This window comes from Amblyomma americanum, chromosome 1 (genome assembly GCF_052857255.1).
Source record: "Amblyomma americanum isolate KBUSLIRL-KWMA chromosome 1, ASM5285725v1, whole genome shotgun sequence".
Lineage (NCBI taxonomy): Eukaryota > Metazoa > Arthropoda > Arachnida > Ixodida > Ixodidae > Amblyomma > Amblyomma americanum.
The window spans coordinates 208,574,351-208,595,659 of NC_135497.1; the positions used below are offsets into that span (position 1 = coordinate 208,574,351).

The 21,309-nt window shown below is 47.1% G+C and overlaps 1 protein-coding gene across 2 annotated transcripts in view; it reads left to right on the forward strand.

The window, feature by feature from the left end:
* The window catches only part of Inos (Inositol-3-phosphate synthase), a 38,856-nt gene that overhangs the window by 9,848 nt on the left and 7,699 nt on the right, over positions 1-21,309 (forward strand). Inside the window, exon 1 of one of the 2 annotated variants that reach the window (XM_077648351.1) lies at positions 13,807-14,112. The exons of the other annotated variant lie outside the window; for it this stretch is intronic. The gene's annotated coding sequence lies outside the window, so the exon portion shown is untranslated. Of the gene's footprint in view, positions 1-13,806; positions 14,113-21,309 lie in introns of those variants that run through there. 2 annotated transcript variants of the gene reach the window in all.

A 21,309-nucleotide genomic window follows, 5' to 3' on the forward strand; every position in this document is an offset into this window, starting at 1 on the left:
GTCAAGTGATTACGTTTCTTTTTTTCACTTTTTTACTTGGATTTGCGACGGGCAAAAAAATGCGCGTTCCTTGAAAATCTAGGTATCTGTTCCCGTTCAAGCTTCAAGGGCATTAACGGGCTTCTAGCGCTGCTCTTAGTTTTTATTATGCAGTCTTCCTTCGCGAACACCAAAAGTGATCTAGCAGTGCAAGGTGTGCGTAGAAGACACAGAGACAATAAAGTGTAATAAAGTGTGGCTTTTTTTATCCCTTTAGCTTCCAACTGCAACGCGCTGGTGTAAATTCTGAATTTGAAGTAGCTCTGGAGTCCGTCCTGCTTGTGTGTTCCCCTTCGGCAATTGTTTTCTTGATCAAAATTCAAAAAATAAAACACGAAAGGAGCTGTGGAAGCATTTCTATCATAGCGACATATATTGTAGAGGTACAATCAAGCTGATTTTTTTTAGCCTTAACTTCATTGCCGACACGCTGTGTGTTGTTGACGACATCGTGCACACGTCCTACAGGAGTTAAAAAAAAAATCTCGCTGTCCCTCCTTCCTACGGGCCCTACTGCCCCGGCACCCTCATGCAAATAGCCCTAGCAAGACTGAATACTAAACTGCCAAAAGCATGTCCGCACTATCCTGGGCGCGTCGTCAACAACACGCAGCGTGTGTTGGTAATCACGCCAAGGGCGAAAAAAACAGCCTGGCGGTGCATCTCCAGTATATGCGGCTGCGGCGCCTTCAGAGCTTTCTTTCTTTCTTGCTTTCCCACTTTCTCTTTCCTTTCCTCCAGTCATTCTTCTTTCGTTTCTTTTCTTCTTTCTTCTTCCCCTTTTTCTTTTCTACCTATTGCTCTATTCATTCTTCTTTTCTACGTCTGTTTCGCTTCTTCCTTTTTTTTTTATTTCTCTCTCGCTTTTACGTGTTCCTCTTCCATTCTTTTCCATTCTGTTTATTTCCTCATTTCTTTCTTCATTTTCTTCCTTCCTTTTTTTTGAGAAAGAAATAAACAATTGCGGCCCCTGCCAAGCCTCCCATTCAGCATTCCATGCATGGGGATTCGCTGGGTGCCTAATTCCTTTGAATCGGTCTACCTGCTCCAAGTTCACTCTCCGGACCACATGCCTACCGTCGCTTCCGCTTCTCCTGCATTATGTATATGTGTATGTGGCTGCATTATCGTCGCCACCAGTTGTGACATGTATTACATCGCCCTCGTCTATGACAGATCTTGGATAAAACCACGTCATACGTATGTGTGCTACAGGATTCCGCAGTTAGTTCCAAACTTTGGTCTCCTTTTCTTTCACAATACCGAAGAGACAAAAAGAGCGGCCTTGAATGCTGACCTCGACCTGACTTCCAGGTATCTGAGACAAGTGGGACACACTTCGTTGAAAAAAATGAAATACATGCACGCTCTTAGAGCCTTTCTCCCCTGCTGCCAGCTAATGCGGACCCGTTGATATTTTGTCGGCGCGACGCTTGAGCTCTTATCAATACAGTTAGCCGGAATGCGCAGCAGCCTGCCATCAGGAAGTCTGAGAACCGCGGCGAGAAGAGAAGAGTAGAAGATTCTAGGCTACGCTAATAAAAGGTGTGGGAGGAGGGGAGTCGCGATATAATGCTGTTATTCTTGGAAAGTAGATTTCCTCGCCATCCACACGATCTTTAAAAAAAATAAAAAGGTGTCTAGAGAATGACGCAAACCGCGTATAAAGCAGGTACGCTTGTTCCGCACGGGCGTCTACACGGCTGCTCAGCTTCCTTATCAGCTGTATACGCTTGCCAAGTGTTGCTGCTGGAGAGATTAGGCTGATAAGTGTCGCAACTAGCATTCCTCTCCCTCCCAACGAAAGGAACGCAACCACGTGTGCCTTAAAGTGCACCTGGCAGAGGTTCTGGGCTGTTTTAATATTAATTTTTGCATGCTAACGTACCTTCAACAATGAAACAATTTGTTTATCTGCCAGGTCCCAAGAAGGGGCTGTGAAGGACGTCGTAATGGAAGGCTGCGGAGGGATTTCGATTTCTTTCGATCATAGGAACTATTTATTTCAGAGTACACCTCAAAGCCCAGGTATATGGGGTATTACATGAGGGATGGCGTTATACATCAGTGAATGGGTTTTTTTTCTTTTAGCGGTATTCTTGAAAGGTGGGTTGGGGTGTAGAATGGCTTCAGTGCGGAGGTCAATCCAGTCTTTCGTAGTGGGGATGAAAAACGAGGAGAGATGCGCAGTAGCATGGGCGTGCGGTGGGTAAACACATTTTTGTGACTGGTACGTTGCGAAGCTCGGTGGGAGGGAACGATGACGGAGGTGGACCGTTGGGAATGACAAGATTTGTGGGACAGGCAGTCTTGAAACTTTACGCCAAAGAACTAGAGCAGGAAGGTTAGTTTTTCGACTTCATTTTAGATACGCGGGTAAGCCACCACGGTGGCTGAATGGTTATGGCGCTCGGCTGCCGGCCCAAAAGACGCGGGTTCGATCCCGGCCGCGGCGGTCGAATTTCGATGGAGGCGAAATTCTAGAGGCCCGTGTACTGTGCTATGTCAGTGCGCGTTAAAGAACCCCAGGTGGTCGAAATTTCCGGAGCCCTTCACTACGGCGTCTCTCATAGCCTTGGGACGTAAACCCCATAAACCAAACCAAACCCGATACACTGGCGTAGTAGCTATATACAGTTGGAGTAAATAAACTGGATATCTAGGTTCTGTATCAATTCAAGAATGTTAGAAAGGTATGACTGAAGTGGGTTCTAAATCGCACATGCGTATTCTAATTCTGGCCTAACGAGAGTTAAATAGGTAGTAAATTTTACCGATGGGGACGCTAGTTCAAAGTGACGGCGAAATCTCGGTAGAGCTCCAATTCAACCATCCTGCGGTCTGTTGTTAACCATGTTTAGGCCTACATATGATTAGAAAAAACGAGAAACCGGCGTGCACTTGGAGGGACAGAAAAAAAACCGAGATGGGCAGTCGAGAGCAGCCCTAGCGGTTCCGCAAAATAGTGCTCAGTTTTATCTTTCCTTTCGCCGCTACTGGTGCGCGACGCCGTCGGCATCACGTGCAGTGACGTTCGGAAATAGAAGGTACTGGTCGAGAACGCTCGCGCTCAGGTGTCGCAGGCAACCGATATCATCACGTGACACATGGCGCGCTATGTCACACTGCGGATGCGTACCCTGTCCCGCGAGCCGGCCCGCCAGCTCAGGCGCTACAGTTCGCCTGGGAAAAAACCGCTCTTCGGTTACGTCCGGCGGTCGGTCGACGCGAAGGTCGGCCCATGTCTTTGCAAGCAGGGAAAGAGAGCAGTGCGTAACCGCAGCCCTTTATTACCGACTTCAGACGTCATTCCCCGCATAGCTGCCTTTTTTTTCTTTTTACGCTTATTTTGGCTCCTTCCGCTGTAAGTCGATGCACGTACGTGTCCTGAATGTCCAGGCTTGTGTTTCTTTCACTCTCTGTCGGCTTTCGCATACGTTCGCCTCAGCAGCAAAGTTAGCCGGTGACATTAACGACAATTTTCGTTCACTTCCGGCACTTTTAAAGCTGCAAAGCACGCAGCACGCTTCCGTCTGACAGAAATCTTTAGCTAGCAAGAACTGTCCCTGAGGCAGCGAGCGTTCCTTCGAGTTGCTCTCCTAATGAACACGCAGTCCAACTTTTTAGATGTTTTTGTTTTTTTTGTTCCTCAATTGATTTCCGTTGCTTCCAACTGTTTGATGTTTTAAGCATTGCTGTCAACACTGTTGCGGGGTCAAGGCGCCCTGTAGTGTACTGGTTATTGCCTTTTGTCCCCGGCCCTTAGTTCTTTCAGCAAAGGCAAAACTAAAATGTTTTAATAAACTAAAACTCAAGTCAGGAGGAGGTTACGTGGGGTCGTGCTGCAAATGCTGCAAGCGTAACAATAATTCGTGGGATGTACTTGATGGAAATAATCATTTAAGTTTGATCGTAACTTTAAAATGACGCATTTAAACCTTGACGCAGAGTAATAAAAAAACCTTAACAGGACGATCAGGAAACCTGATGCGAGATTGAAAGGCTTCGACGCGCTTGTTTGAATGAAATATATGTATTTAGTTAAAGGTATGCGGTACCCGGCGTCTATCGTCCCCGCAAGCTATGCGGAACGCCCTAGCAGACTTCTACGGATCAATTCCGTCGACCTGGAGTTCCTTAACGCGCACTAACAGCGCACAGTACGTGGACGTTTTTGCATTGCTCTGGCGCGGCGGCCATGGGCGAGAATCGATCCCGCAACCTTTTGCTCACGCGCCGAATGTCATAGCCACTAAATCATGGCGGCGGGTGTATCGAGAGAAAGGAAGAAAACTAAAGAGCGCACTCTAAAATAGTTTATAAAGAATAAAGTATTCATTTATGATTGGACAAAGCAGTCCTGCAGCGACAAATACACACCTACCACGTACCGCGTGCAGATGCTATGCTTAGAATGCATATAAATTTGTGTAAGGGCAACATTTATGCAGCGATTTCGAGTGAACGGGCTACCTCTAAGTATCTGAAGAAGGAGAAAACATGGGTCGGGTAGCAAATAATATAAAAGCTGAGTATGCTTTATTGAACACAAAGAAACCCATAATGCTCATTCGCCTAATCTTGAGACCTACGTATCTGATTGCTTAGGTGTAGCATCGTTGCTCTATTTTTTGCATTTCGTTCATTTAAGGTGAAAATTAAAGATATTACGATTGACTCAGTTCACTTCTGTACGATTTGATTCACCATTTGGGAATGTATCAGAACACTTTCCGATGCTCACTGGGTAACTTCATATACCACTTCTGTCCACATTAAGGCATTTCTAAATACTAGCCTTAAAATTTCGTCACGGGTTTTCGTTGACCAATTAGGAATGTTATTTTGAAAATTCTGCAGTCGATCGAACATTGGTTTTGATGAGAATCTGCTACCATAAGTGATTTATTTTTCATTATTAATATTTTTCGGCGCATAATTGCGGCGACTTTTGGGCAGGACGGGAAGACAGTGAAATTATTCGAGCGCTCACGGATATTTTCGTCTAGCAGAACCTTAGCAGACAATGATGTCGAAAACAGTGTTTTCTCGAGCGCGTCTTAATTAAGAACAGTACATACTGTTCCAAGTTCCAAGGCGGGTCGGGACCAAAATGTTTTTTTCTTTTTATTTCTTCCTTTCTCTTTAAAGCTGCAAGAAAGCGTTACTCATGGCAATAAGGAAGCAAAACATGAGCACATGCAAGCTGTTTGTGAGCCCCATCCATTTTTTTCCTGGGCGTTCAAAAATGTGCCGTGCACCGAATGGCGCAACTGTGTCACGAGAACATCAGCCTCTGCTGTGGACATCTGAAAATGTGCGCGTAGTTGCGCAGTCTGTAGTTTCAACAATTTCGCTGAGAATCCCCAATCTATTCTCCGTGAATTTTGCTTTTAATATTTATTTTGCACCCGGTCTCTACTACTGACGGTTAGTGTACGTCTGCGTCGCACTGTACAGTAATTAACTTTGAAACTCATCGCAATTATCGCGTGTTCACTCTTACACCGCATCTTCTTTGCTCGTTCATTGGTAATTTATGAAAATTAGTGGTATTACTTGCTTGCTACCTTAACGCTATCAAAAGGTCGGAATGCTGGAGCAGATCCCAAAATGGTTCCTCTATTTCGCATTCGCTGTGGACCCTCCACAAATTGTCTAAATACTCTTTAGGGACACTAGAAACCGCCAGGCATCAACCCTATCCCCATCACCTACTCCACATGCGAGGACTTCGTCACAGAGGGAGAACAGCAATATGGGCCAAAAAGAGTGAAGCGCGGCACAGCTGAATCTTAAAACGCGAAAAAAGGGGGTAAGAACCGGAGAAGTATTACAGATGCTGGGACTCAGTGCGCAACACTACCGCAACCGCACAGCTGCGAAGTCGTGCCCTTGATTACCCAGCGTCCGAGCCCCCTGCTGCAACAACAGGGGGCATTCGTCGAGCATTGTGTAGTGTGGTATGAAGAGCCTGTCTTGTCGCGACGAACCTAATGAAGCCTCATCAAGGACGCGCGATTGTCTTCTCGCATCCCCAGACGACTCAGGAAGAGCTATCGCGACTGTTCGCAAAAGAAGAGAACGCGTCGTCGGGGATGCAGCTCACAGGTGTCGATGTTTGCCTCGCCTCAAGCTGACGCATAAAGCCTGCAACCTTCAATTTGGGCGCGCGCTTTGTTTCTGCACGAACAGCACACAGCGTTGAAATACGAACTATAGGCAAGTGTTGTATTCCTATAGGCCCCCAAGCGGTCGCTTCACTGCAGTGACCACCTTCCTTTTCTTGCCCGCAAAGCAGCAGTCGATTCAGTAACCGCCTCCCCTCGCTGCGAACGCTTTGGTCCTGCGCCAGTGATTGATGTTCTTCCGTCACCCTGCTCCTGTTGCTGGCATCCCTCATTTCTTTGTGTTCGCCGCCGGCGGGGTCTTCTGCGAAGCTCAAGCCTGACTGTTCATTCACGGCTTTCAATCGCAGGCGCCTTAAACGTGTCACTTTCTTGCTGCTGCTGCTGCTGCTGCCGCCACTGCTGCTGCTGCTGCTTCTTTTCCCAGGTATCGAGCCACGTTGTTTCGGCCAGTTTTGGGAACCGAGGTTGAAAAGCGAAAGTCGAAAAGACTTTCCTGTCTCTTGTCTTTCGTCACCTGTCAAAAAGATAAGTTCAAGGACGCTTGAACGACACCTGTTTTGTGAACGTGCTAACGTCTTTTTTTTCATGAATGCGGCTTTAGTGGCCGATCTCGGACTCTCAGACGAAACTCGGTGAGCAGGTATTTAAAATAAAGCAGAAAACTTCACTTGATGCATGCGTCCTGCTTGGCCAATCCACCGTAGTAGATATGATGGAGGTGCAACGAAAATGGCACCTGCGTTCTGTGGGACGTCAGCGAAAGTTGAAGAAACCAGGTAGTCTGAATTAATCCGCAGCCCTCCACCACGGCGCCCCTCATAGACCATGTGCCACTTTGGGACGTTACATTTCACATATTGCCACTTATTTTATGTGTCATTGTTCTTTTACGGGTATCAACAGCAATAAATCTGGCTAATTCGACGACATGCTGTTGTTAAGTAATCAGGATATTTCTGCTTCGTACTCGCTATATGGAACTTAAAGAGCGATGTGAAATGTAAAATAAATTTTTGACGAAAAAAGCCTCGAAAGAAATTTTGGACGGAAAACAAAACTGCATCTGCTAATGAGGGAACGTAGCGTTCGATTCAGTGCTTTCGACCTCTTAAAAGCTCATGCACAAATGTAACGTTGCGTAACCATACGAAACGTATGGCGCATGGAAACATCGAGCTTGGACTGAAACTGCTTTTTTCGTATTCTGTCTGGACGTCACGTGTGCCAGGGGTGCCGTCGCAGCACTTATCCCGGCCCCTGTCTGAGCACACGTCTTTTAGTCCTGCTGCACTTTGTATTTGTTGCATGCCTGCACGTGTAGCGAGTGAATATTGGATGAAGAGAGGGAGGGGAGGGGGCGGGGAGAAAAACCGCGTTCGCCTATACTGATGTTCCTTGAATAGAGGAGAAACTGTAGGCTAACGCGGGAGGAATCTTGTACACTTTTGGTAACCTGTACACCAATCCTGCCTCCTGTGGTCGTGTTTTTCTGCTCCTAGCCGCGCGAGCAACCCGATTCCAGTTAAGTCGAAATGCCTCAAAAAACAAACAGAAGAGAAAAACCAAACTTACAGGTAGAAAAGGTTAGAGCTTGTTTACCTGGACGCCGGAAATATTTCTTGCCTCGATGGCGGTGGTGAACGTCAGTTATCACCGAGTTGATGCGGACAAGTCTTCCTCAATGACTCCTCTCATGGAAGTCCTCAGCTCACTGAATCATTTCCTGCTTCAGAGAAGTCATTCTGCTCATTCCATGGGCCGGTGCAAGGAACCTGTCTCAAATTAAGGGTTTCAAACCAACTACCGTGCACAAAAAGATGAGTGCTGTTTTCGAAACTATTCTGCGCGGGCGAAGTGCGACAATGCTGACGCCGGGAGTGGGAGGGTCTCCAGCTACTACTCCGTCTCTACAACCAGGTAGATTAGCAGCGCGTAAAATAAAGCCACCAAGATTAAGCGAGAAGTACGTCGCAATCACTACGCCAACATGAAGCCGCAGCAGTGTACAGAAGAGAGAGTAGAGACCTGAAAAAAAAAATAGTGCAAAGGCCAAGATTCCTGATCTACGGTCACGGAAGTCTGAATGGCAAATTTCTTTCCGATTGTCTTTTTGATACTCGCGCGAAATCTAGCCGCGCGGTCTTTGTCCAAAGCCGGAACATCGATGCCAGAGACCTTGCGCAGCGCTTGCATATGTGATTTTTTTTTTTACCTAGCGCCCTTCCCCCGTCCCTGCCTTCACTTCCTCCCCCCCCCCAAAAAAAAAAAACAAGAGCTGTGTTCCTGTGCGCCTCCCGCGGATTACCGAATCAAGCTTCGTTTTTCCTTCCCCGCCGTCTGTGCGTTGTAAAAACCGGTTCTTTCACAAAAAAAACGGTCCAGAAGAGTTGGGCCGACGCATCCCTTGTCGTTGCATCCAACAACAAGCGGGGTCTCTGCGGGCCTGCACGTGGCAAAACAAGCAAAGGCGCCCCGCTCCGGCCCCGACTACCCAACGTAACGTTCTGAGCAAGTTATATTTGTCTTTTCATCACGCCTCAATTAACTCCTGCGTCTGCAGATGCTGATTCCTGCATGGAAGCTTGGCCGCCGAATTTTTCTTTGTGTGTGTGTGTGTGTGATGATTTTTTGCGGGTGCGCTGATTTCTCCCCATTATACGTACGGGCTCCTACTAAAGCGGGCCGTTTGGTGCCTCCCACTCCATTTCCCAATCCCGAGCCCCTTCTGGACGAGGTCTGTGTCGTTGATTTGATGAGGTTTAGCGAGAGTTCGGCGCTTTCGTAATGTCTAGCCGAGAGCGATCGAATCTTATCGATTCCTGCTTGCTATGCGGTGAGTTGAGGTTAGCGTTTCGCGCTGAGCTCGACCTCCCCGGCAGCGAACCCCAAACGCTGTCAGCAACGATAAATATACCTCCGCACTAGTTATACTTTTTTTTCCGCACTACCATGGCAACGGCCACGTTTCGACGGTCTTTGCAGATGGGAAGAATGCTTGTTCTTTTTTTTAGTTCGTAATTGTGGCGCTCAGTGACAGTTTTACTGAGATCTTGCTCCTTGCTTGCACATATCAGCGTTCCGCACCAATTACTAGTGCTCCCTGAGGTTCAAGAAATAAAAATATAACGGTAGTCGTCAATAGAACGCAGCGATGGCATTGTGCAGCATGGCCGTTGCATTTAACGGCCTCCAACAATCGTGCAAAACGGATCCGATGCGGACGCGTTTATACTGGCTCGCTGCGCCGCAGAGTTTGTTTTCCCTCGAGTGAGTCCTCTACAGCACAGAAAGCAAAGCCATTCTCCATTACTTCTGCTCCCACCCCAAGCTGAATATGGCCACAACAAGGCGGGAGGGGAGGGGGAAACGGGCGTCGTGTTGGTCTCACGCGAAATCGACCACCGTGTCCCCGGGTCCCTCTGGCCACTCCGAAGCTCATTCTTTCGTTTGCTTTTTATCTCACGATGCAAAAAGTGGGTCAGGCGAGCGGTAACCTCGCTTCTTCCGGCGCAACCGAGTCGCTAACGCTTTTGAAGCGCCGCCGCGCTCGAACGAGAAAAGCAACATGACAATCTGCTTGCGTTTTCTTGCAAACGGCATCGACTATTCGCTAATATTCTGGCGCAGTTAGGGTGGGAGGTGCATTGAGGGTACCCCTAGCTCGACTACGAAGGCCGCGGCGCCTGGGTCGACAGGCGCCGCGATCGCTCAGCTGCTCGCATTTTTTTTACGGTCGCGCCCGCCGGCCCAAAACTCCGCCTCGCGGGCGAGCAGCTGTCTGGGGCGAGCGCAGCTGCTGCCGCTTCGCGCTGCCGCGAAAAAAAAACCGGGCCGCCCAGCTTCGCCGCCGTCAGCTGCTGGGGCTTGCGGCATCAGAGCATCGCTGCCGTGCGCTCTGCCCTCGAGCGGTTGGCCGCTTACGGCCGCCGTCTTGTGTAACCTGTTGAGTACATTTCCACTGCTCGACGGAAAGGTGGTGGCGGAAAGGAATTTGTCGACCGTCGACATGAACTGCGGGTGGCTGCGTTCGTGAAAATTCTGCGCGGAACTTAGGGGTAGGGACCTGGCGCTAGAGAAAGATACAGAAATGAAAGCAAAGAAAAAGAAAAATTCGTGCGCAGCAACGCCAGATCCCTCACTTGAGCCGTTCGGCTTAAAACGTTGCAGTGAGGTAAGGAAGCCGAGCTAGACGGGCAACGGGAGTGTGTCCGTTCGGTATGATTCAAGCGGTTTTTTTTTTTATTTTTGATCCCATAAATTACAGATACATCCTCTATATACTTGTTCTTATCTTTTTCGGTTACGGTAAACGTAAGGGAAAGATGCTGTAATGTGGGTCAAGGCAGTAAGGATGAGAGCAGGGGCGGATTACGGGTGACATTGGAGGGGGAAGTCCCATTTGCGCACAGCATTTTCATTTTTTGGGACTTTCTGCGCGAAAATGGGTTTGTGCATGAAATTTCTCTCCTTTTGTAAAGTATATATATATATATATATATATATATATATATATATATATATATATATATATATATATATATATATATATATATATATATATATATATATTTCCGGCTCACCGGAAATTAGTGAGACCCCCAAAAGGCGCCTGGTTTGGCCTGTTCGTCACTGCCAGTGTCATTTGCGCAGCGGCTCCTCTTTGGCCACGCATCTGCAGCGGCGCCCTTTGTGTTTGTGCATTTTGTTTGTGTTTTGTTTCCGTGCTGCCCATGTCCCCCGCACCGTCTTCCTCTCCCTTTCTCTCGTTTCGCCATCTCCTTTTGTACCCCACCCTTCCTTACTATACTAGTTTTCCCCCCCTTTTTTATTTTATTTCAATTTTTTTGCTTCCTCCCCCAATATTGTCCCGGTCTGCTCCCCGCACCCCCATCTTTATTTTTTTTTCAGTTTTTTGAACCGTTGTTGCTATTTGCGTGTTACACTCCTTTCTCCCTCCTCTTGAGCTCACAAACTTAAAACGTCCATCTGACGCGAGACCACTACAGTCCTGAAGAAGACCGCACCGCGGTCGAAACGTTGATAAATAAAAGTGTCTTTGTAGAAGTGCCCACTTCTCTTAAATATATATATATATATATATATATATATATATATATATATATATATATATATATATATATATATATATATATATATATATATATATATATATATATATATATATATATATGTGTGCGCCACACTGAACTGCTCTCGCTTTTAGCCTTGGCCTTTAGGAGGGGCAGACTGCACTGTCCCGCCACAGCCTCTGTTGTTGCCGCGCTCAACCGAGCCGGCCGCTCGGGCGAAAAGCTCCCGATTTCGTAAGGCCCCGTACTTAAACTGATTGCGTGCGGGGGCGACGCGCAGCGCACCTGATCGGAGGCCCCCGGGCACTCTCTGCACGCCAACTTTTTTCCACTTCTCTCTGCCCGCCTCAGACGGCCGCTTGTGCGCACTCGCAGAATCGTTCTAGAAGCGTCGAGAGCGCGCAGGTACAGATTGGCGCCGAGGCGCGCTTCCGGCCGTGCGCATTGTATTGCGAAACACATATTTCGTCAGGAGGCAAAATGCAGATGATCCGTGCTAGGTGGCTATCGGCCCACGGCTGGCAGCGAACTGAGTAGCCCATTCAATGGTCCGGGTTTGAACGCCAAGGTCTGAGCTGACCAACACGGCCTCCCATTGCTGGAGAGTAGGATCTCTAATACCGCCACCGGTATTAGAGATACCGGTGGTGGCTCCTCTTTACAGTTCCACAATATCTGGTCGTTGAAGGCTATTTCGCCACATAGTGTACAATCCGGGTCGTAATCACCGGGACAGAATTTTGATAGTAAGTAGAGAGTCATTAGGGATCCCGTCTGGAGTCGCGCCTCCAGGTGGTCTCCGGCTTTTTTATCTAAGGTTTAGTCTGTATGGGGGAAGATTCTCCTTTCTGTTGGTATTCTGCTTGTTTTTGTGGGTATTTTGCGGCGTCTACATATTCCGCTTGTTCATCTCGTAGTTCAGTTAAAAACTCCTCTGTGGTGCCTTGATACTCATGCACTAATCTCATCAGTTTACTGCGTTGAGTTGATTTGGTCTTTGTGAGGTCAAGAAGGTGTCTCAGCAGATGCCAAGTCTTCTTGTACCAATGCTGACCATACATGTGGTCACAAATCTGCCACCATTGTTTGGGTTGAAGCTCTAGAGTATAGGTTTCAATTTGTCTCTGTAATTAAGCTGATCACTTTTTAAGAGATTGCCAGATATATATATATATATATATATATATATATATATATATATATATATATATATATATATATATATATATATATATATATATATATATATATATATATATATATATATATATATATATATATATATATATATATATATATATATATATATATATAGTCTCCGTGACGTGTGACGTTAATGAGCAACAGAGGAACAACGAGATGGTCCTACTACCTTTGTATCAAAATAATAAACTAAGAAACACACCGCCGCTATTGAAGGCCGTAGTCAAGAATAAGGCATTCTTTTGTCGTTTTTTTTGCTTCCACATGGTCTTTTTGAGCGTAACATCACCAGAGTGAGTTTTAGTAAGCTTCAGCATCGCGCGTAGTCAGATCTTTTCTATGTGATGTTGCACGTCATCATTGTTCTGAGGACAACCAGTTCATCTGGCATAGAAACTTCCCACGAGCCATTTATCCACCACGGATATATATATATATATATATATATATATATATATATATATATATATATATATATATATATATATATATATATATATATATATATATATATATATATATATATATATATATATATATATATATATATATATATATATATATATATATATATATATATATATATATATATATATATATAATGTACGCCGATTCTACTCAACTTTTTGTGTTTTAAACGCCCCCGGGAGACGGTTCACTGGGAGTGGGCACTGCCCTGACGACTGTAGTTCTGCTCTCTGTCTCTTGCTCTGTCTACTCTTCAGCCGTGCCCTTCGCTAGTTCAGCTTCACAGCAGTCTGCATTTTACCCTGAAATCCTTTAAGATCATTCAAGATTCAGGAGGTCACGATCCTGAGCGAGATATACTGCCATAAACAACACGCAAGCGAGTGTAAATTTGCTCCCTAAGTGCACGATTGGGCCCCAAATACTGTTTTATTTCCCTGCTGTTGGAAATTGCGGTGATTTTAATCCGCATTGAGACTCTCCGGCGTTGCACCATGTGATCGAGACTCGCGTTGAGGTCGCGACCCACCGTCTCTATCTGCAACCGTGTGCCCTCCCTGCGGTGCATTTTTGCGCGACTGCCAGCGCGCGGTGCTGCTGGCGGCAACAGTGCGTTTTGCTGCTGCCGAAAAGCTTCCGGGCCGGCGGGACCGGTCGTTGCCGGCAAGCCCACCTCTCCGCATGCTCTGGTGTGCGGGGGGAAGCACCGCGCCAGGGGGCGCCGCCGGTCACCGACCGTCTCCTGCCGCCGCCGCCGCCGGTGCCAAGGTTAGGCGGCCACACTGCTCTTCCCGCTTCTACCGCGCGCGTCATGCAGGGACCACGTGACGGCCGCTCGCGTTCTCGCTTCCCGCCGTGCCCACGTGACCGCGTCGCCGGGGAAACGGGACGCTCAGCCACCGGCTGCGCCTGTGCAGTAGTCGCTGAAGGAAAATTCCGCTTCTAGGCGTTTCTCTCCCCGTCGAGCGGATTGAGGATCGATTTTCCGCCAGTCCGGAAGCGGACGCGCTTATAAGACAGTCGACGCAGCTCGCCGGTCGTCACTTGTTCGCTCCCTCGAGCAGAGCGCACTGCAGTCTCCGCCCCTAGCAGAGATCGAGAGGCACTCGGCTGCCGGCCCTCAGCGATAACAGCGAGCGCCTTCTGCTGCCCCCGTCTCCGGAGCTCCTGCCCACCGCACGGTAGGTGCCGCTTTTGGCCGAATCTTCTGGAAGCGTGCCTGCGTGCACCCAACCCTGTGCCGGCCTACTCTTTTCAAATCGCTCCTCGCTATCGCTTGGCGCTCCACGGCGCGCTTTCCGAGCAGAGAGGAACAGAACATGGCCTCCAGCGAGCCTTGCACGCATAGCCCCTGCGGAGCCCTTAATCGATCGTTGCCTCCTTGATCGATGCGCGTCGCAGTTCTAACCAACAATACTTTATGGCTGGCCGGATTTATTCCTACACCAGCCAATGAGAAAGCTGAGAGAGAGGTAATGATGAGAGGCACGAGAGTTATGTAGGCATTGAACCGTTTAGGGAATTCATAAATATAGTGTACGGCACTTTTTCTTCTCCTTTATGGTATTTCATTTTTTTTTGGTACAAATTTCTACTATTGCGCACCCATGTATCTCTCAAGTTACTTCTCGTAAATCTGTCAGTCACGCCGCAGCAGAGAAGCCGCACTACAGCGCAATGCAATTGTATGAGAAAACAACAACCAAGTTTTTTTGGTGCCCGTAAAGGCATTTGTCTCTTTTTCGCATATATGCTTTTACCAAGTATTAACCTTTCCGTACGGGATAGAAGAAATCGTAAATTATGTAAAATCACAAATATTTGAACGCACTGTGGCTCCTATTATTCTGTAGCAGTTCGCAATCAGCCAAGCGAAAAACGTACCTGCAGTTCTCCAAATAGCACAGACTGGCAGGCATGGTAATGAAACACTGAACATCTCTCAAAAGATGGCGCGCTAAACAAAGAAAAAGTAATAATAATAAACGCGCCGTGGGGTGAAGGGCTGCTTGTTTACTCTGCACGCCTCCATCCCCACTTGCACTGTTACTATTTATGCGCTAGGAATGCGAGCCGACGCAACGCTTCTCTTCCCCCCCCTTTTTTTTCCAAGCTCTCCTGGCACCAACGGCTTTTCGCATTCATAAATTGCTTTCTCGGTCTACCGGGTTCTTGTTTACGTTTCAAAATGTCCGCGTCCAGGGCTGCACGAGCGGCAAGACCGCCATCTTGGCGTCTTTCGTTGCCCGTAGCAAGTCCCTCCGTTTCTTTCGTTTTTATTCCGTAGCTTGCGTGCAGTTGTCGCTGTGTCTGCTCCCAGCGGATTTCAAAACTCCTTAATCTGATAAGATGAAAGGTTGCTTCGACCCTTTGTGAACAGCCGTTTAGCTTTAATTTGTCACGATGATTTTATTATTAGTCCTGATTTGTTGCACGGCTCAGCCGTGTCTAATGAGCCGGCACCATATTATTCAACAGCGTTTGCAATCTATAGGGTAAATCCCTGTGAGTAGCAGCAGCTTGTGAAGGATCAAAAGAAAGAAATGAGGCGTAGGTTTTCACATTCAGTGATTTTCAAGAACGAAATTCGGTGTCCGGCCAGCACAGGGTTGTGTACCCGCAGGCACAGTGACAGATTTGCTCGAGAACCTTAATGCGGCCGCATGGAAGCGCGTGCATGGGCGTTGGACGACTCAAGTCTTGGCCGAAATCCAATGCATGTCGTCTCAAGCGCATAATGCACTGCGACGTGCACTGCATTACGCTCTGAAGCGAATCTTTGTTTTCTTAACGAGGCACTGAAACGCCATGTCCCGGAAGGGGAAACGGCAGAGAGGTCGCATTTGGCGTGACAACTGGCCGCCACTGAGCGTGTCGCAATCGATCGGCGTGTGTGACCTGCCTGCACGAAGCAATTATTCCTTTTTTTTGCTTGCTTGTTTGTCTTTCTGCTTAGCAATGCGCTGTTGGCTACGTCACCACATCGTGAGCGGCACACAGCGCACTGCTGGCGGTGTTGATTTTGTCCCACAGCGCCGAAAGATGTCTGGTAGTCAAAACAACTTTCGCTTGGCCTCGCTTATGGCGAGCCATGGCTCTGCCTCGTTCCCCATCTGGGCGGCGTTTCCAACCTCGCTCTACCTGCTTGTGTGTTGTCCCCCTGCGCTGCGATGCTTAAGTTCTCTTCTCTGTTTCAGCCCGCTTCGGGTGGCGCCAGTAGCTATAGGCTCTGGTCGGTGTCGACCTGAACGCCTCAGGTGCACGCGGATACATGTACCGCCTCAGTTCCGGATGTGTCGGGAGTGCTGGTCGTGGGCCAGTGGGGTTGCGTAGAGCGATCTTTGTGTATTGGTCTCAACCAGAAGATGTAACCTTGTTTCGTGGCTGGAAGATTCCCAGTGTGCCCTCTGTGACTGGTTACTGCAGTTCCTGCTGCAGAGAAAGACCTATGGCATAAATTAGTTCGCAGGAATGACTGCCAAACGGTGTCATGCCTCGGGGGGCCGGAGATATGTGCCAAATTTGTCACAGGCCTGGCCGGTACATGATTTGCGAGAGGATATAATATCGCGAAAAAAGCGCTTGTCCCTTGTCATTCATGTGCGTTCTGTGTTTTTCCTTTTATTCTTCGCGCTGTTATTTCCTCTGAAAGCAATGGTGTACCCCACTGATTCTAATCGACTATTCACAAAATAAGGTACCTTAGGCTGGCGTACTGTGCCAAGTAACAATGACATGCCGCAAGATATCGCTCGGTGCATTGATCGTGTTTGATAGCGGTCGTGTACAAGCTTGAAGGGAGAAAAAATGATTACAGGCCCATTTTTAGTCGTCGTCTGCATAAAGCATATGATTACTTGCGTATTGGTCCACGACAAACAGCAAGCACTGCAGTAACCGAGGTGCGTGACAAGATTTCAACTTCTGGTGTTCTTTCTGGCGTTGTATCAATTCGTAAGCGAAGCATTACGTGTCTAAGGTGTGCTTTGGTACCGGTAACATTCACAACGCCACTATCGAGTGAAGAAAGCAACTCACGTCACTCAGTCGGCATGGCGCTGGTAAGGCGAAATTGCTCGTTTCGAGCGCGCAACCGTTGTGCACTATGCCTTGGAGCGCCATCGACTCTAAGACCTGAGTATAGCTTTCTTATCTAGCCTTTGTGGAGCCAGGCAAAATTGTTCAGCACTACGACATTGTTAGCGGCATGTGTAGCAAGAACGTTATTTATTTGGAAACAGTGTCTCCTCTGTTCTTAGGGGGCGGAGTCGTGCGTACTAGCATGTAATCACTCGCGCAGTCTATTCTGTGAACTGAAGGCATTTTGAGGGGGAGACCGGTGCATAAACTTGTCAGCGGGTGTTTGCGTTCTAAGATAGTGTGCACGTTCGTAAAAAGAGGTTCGTGAGAAGATTTTGTCAGAACTGTCGAGACGTGTACAAGAGAACAACTTGAGGCATGTTGAGCTGTGAATGTGTCTTGGCGTTTCCGCGCAACCTCATGGAAGCCGTCTTGTTGTACGGAGTGATTTTACTGTATAAATGTGTTTGGATGTGTCCAGACAAAGCTTGCTAACCTGCGCAACAAGGCGGTTGAACTTTGAGGTTATGCGTAGCGAAATGTTTTGTTGGTAATGTTTTTACCTCATATCTTACGGTTAGGCCTAACTCCCTGGTGGCTTTTGTTCGGACCACGTGTCTTCTGTCTTGTACAAGCACTGTAAGAACTTCCAAACTTTTGACGAAAACATGCAGAGTTCCAGAACGCGATTAAAGTGTCCGTGGTGTCAAGCACAGAGTTTATTCATTGCTCGGGAGGTGATTTTGGAAGAGAGACCAAAAAGTGAGTTCTAGAGTTGTTTAACCTGGCGTTGTACATGTTGGCTAGCTCTGTGTTTTGAATCTTGAGAAGGTGCAATTTTTATCCGCTGAAATCTCTTCCAATGCCGCCGCCCGTGGGACGCAGTTCGCTTTCTTAAGATACTCAGCCAATGCAACTGCATCAAATATATGGCCATGTACCACGATGAAAGTGATCCCAGCATGACGTAATAACTGATGGCTTCATTCATGCATTTTGTTACTTCTAACTGGCGAAATTTCACTGCGAAGAAGCATAACAATGCGCAGCATCGCTTCTTTTTCATTTATCTACCTAAACGCAGTTCCGGCTTTTAAGACACCGCAACCTTATTTTTCAATAAGTGTGGTGCCAGATTGGCCTTTGTGTAATCGCACGTTTTCTATGCTGGATCACTTCTCGTGGTTTGGAGCATGTGTGATATCAGTAGGTTTTCAGCACACACGCACGCACAAAAAAAAACGCTTGTGAAGTGTGCTGCTATGCCATGAAACTGGCATTCTGTCTCTGTGCTACCTTAGTTTCGCTGTTATTGCTGGAGTCATGGGATTGGCCGTGAGCTACATAACATCATGAAAGTTATTTGGTCATAAGGGCTGAAAGTCGTGGTTTGAACTTGTGTCTGACACACATGTGGCCTTACACTGTCACCATAATCTTAGGAACAACTACACAGGCAAAAAACAACAAACGAGAAGGCTGTTGGAAATATTTTCGATAAAATAAAGCAGGGTAATCTTCACCATAGTTGCACAAATTCAGTTTCTCAGGAGAACTGCGAGCCAGTTGGTTGGATTACACTCCAAACAGAGCCTGGCGGTCGTAAACTACAGTGATTTCCAGCATTTGTTTTTCTCAGACTGGCTGTATTTTCTGGCTCTGTGTCAGCAGGACATTCCATGTCCTTTCAAGAGTCCTGATCGTGAATTGGGGCACGCACTTACATAAGAAGTTTTTGTTAGATTAAAAAAAAAGTAAACATTTCTTACGCGGTCGTCGCTTGAACCGTTTGCCAGAGAAGAGAATACAGTACATAAGCCCTATTTCGTGTCAACTTCCTTTTGGTTGTAGCTATGAGGTGTTTAGAAGAAAACGTTTCCTCACGTTAGTTCCAAAGCCTGCAGTTGCATCACATGCTATAAGTGCGCGGTGTAGTGAATTATGCAGATACCTTTTCGTCAGGCCTGAAAAAGGGCGTAGGCGTTTTATGGACGCTAATTTTTATGGTCTTCTAGTACACACATTTAGGGTCTCACTTAAGATTTTGAACGTTACTGTCTTTTTTACTGTCATTTTTTTAAGCACAAACATTATTATGTGTTTTTTATACACATAAGATAGCCGTAACGTGTTCGTAGATTGCTACAACACAATACTCAGGCTGAATTGGAATTCTTGGCTTTTAACATGTTCAGTTATGAAGGTACCCTCGCGCTTTACCGCCGAAGCATATTTGGAATCTTGGCTAGTCGCAGGCATTTGTGTGAGTGTGTGTCTCAATGCGTGGTGTTTTCAATTGGGAAATAAACTCCCTGACGTAAAAGGTTACCGCACTGCTTCGTGCTACAAAGGATTGATTTTCTAATGTTTAAGTATTAACTTAAGGCCTAACACTGCAGCAAGAGAATTTTTGCCATCAATTCCAACGAATTCGCTGCAGTACTCCCTGAAGATTTGAAAGAACGCGCAAAATGGCAGTAAACACGTCGTAAAGTGCAAGTTTGTCGCGGTGCTAGACACAAATAAGCCAGTCTGTAAGCCTTCCGTATCTGTAAGCCTCCCATGTTATTAAAACGCTTCCGCCGTAACCTTTCCTTGACATAAAACTCATTCACCCACGGAAACCCTGTGCCCTGTATTATTACAAGCGAGAACTGTCGATTTGATTTTCAAGACGGCCGTTCGACGCTTGCATGTCTAAATGCTTCACGTTTCTTGTTCCTCTTTTCATAGTGTACGTGTGAAAGTTTCTTTCTCTCCCGTGTGACGAAACAAGCCAAAAGCGGCAGCCTAAAATACACAGACACAAGGATGGTTGAAAGCAAAGCATTTTACGTACAGTCGGAAGTCATGATCCGATTACATGCTCAGCGGCCATTAACTGTCGGGCAAGTAACTGCATGATCCTGGTCTGCAGAATGAAACAACGTGTCTGCGTGCAAACTAAAAATTGTCATCGTGGGAACATTACTCGATCTCATTGGTACATCTCTCAGCAGTTATCCTATAACACCTCCCCAAGCTGGAATACGCATCGTGCTGGTCACTGGAAAAGCCTTTAAGCGTTTAAGTAGAGTCTCTTCGCCATTGGGGCCAGCTCTGTCTTTATACCGGCACATGGAGCCTGCACATGTCCTTTTGGTCGAACATTCTGCCGCTAGTTAGCCAAAGCGGAACGCTGGCAGAAAGCACAACGGCGGCCTCATCTCACCCGCTGGCTGGGTATCGACAAGTCGGCTCGCCTTTGCGAGACCTCAAAAAGGCGGATCGTCTTTTCTCTGCGGGCCTTCTCGTAACTCACTGGTGGCATTTGTCGGCTTGCTAAGCCAACCAAATCTTTTGTTTTTACTTTATTGCGAGATATCAACACCTTTCAACTTTTCCATCTATAGGCCGTCACCAGTGAAGTTCGAAGAGAACGTAGTCGTTCGTTCACTGAAATGGCAGCGTTATTCAAAGAAACGTTAGTGACTGGTTGAATAGTGAAGACGTATCTCTTCGGGCGTAGATTTTGAGCAATTTTGCGCCGCCTGGTGCTCGGCTCCTTTAGGGTGAAATGCTTGGGAAATGAGTCTTTCACCCCACCTTGAGTAGAAGTAAAAACCTTGTGCGATGGCGCTATTTCGTCACAGACGCCCTTGCGCCATAAAAGCTCATCATCATCAAGATTTTGAGCAATTTGTTTCTAACAGCGCTGTTTTAGGCTGCTGGAAAGAGAATCTTAGCCCGAAGAGTATTTGCTAGTTAGAGGTATTGGCGAAACGGCTAATTTTACCAGCTGCCGCCAGGACAGCCGTGCTGCGAATGATGAAAGCTTCACTGGGCAAATGCGCATCACGTGTCTGATGTGGTGGACGATGTCAGCGTCAGCAGAGGAGAGTTTCTGAAGTGTCACTGCAACACAGTTCCAGCACCCTTGTGATGCTGGCAGTATCCCAGTTCATGCCATTTCGACCCGGGACACAGCGTCTGCGTTATCACATGACCTACTGGCACATATTAAGCAATTTTTCCCCACTAAAGTGGTGTAAAATTGTGCTCACTGCTTGTCGGCGTTATACGTACACATAGGCAAACAAGGTAATAAAAACAAGGTGGAGTAAACTGTCACCATGCGTCCTCACTTTTTTCTCAAGTTCCAGTGTTGCCAACCTAGTGAAAGCAGCGCAGGAATGGGAAAGGAAGCATGCCCTAAACACGGCCCAATCAAATGCAAGGCAGATTCGAAGAAACGACTTTTGAGTACTTAAGTCTCCAAGACCGTGATATCAACCTACTTAATGCCTACCACATAGTTG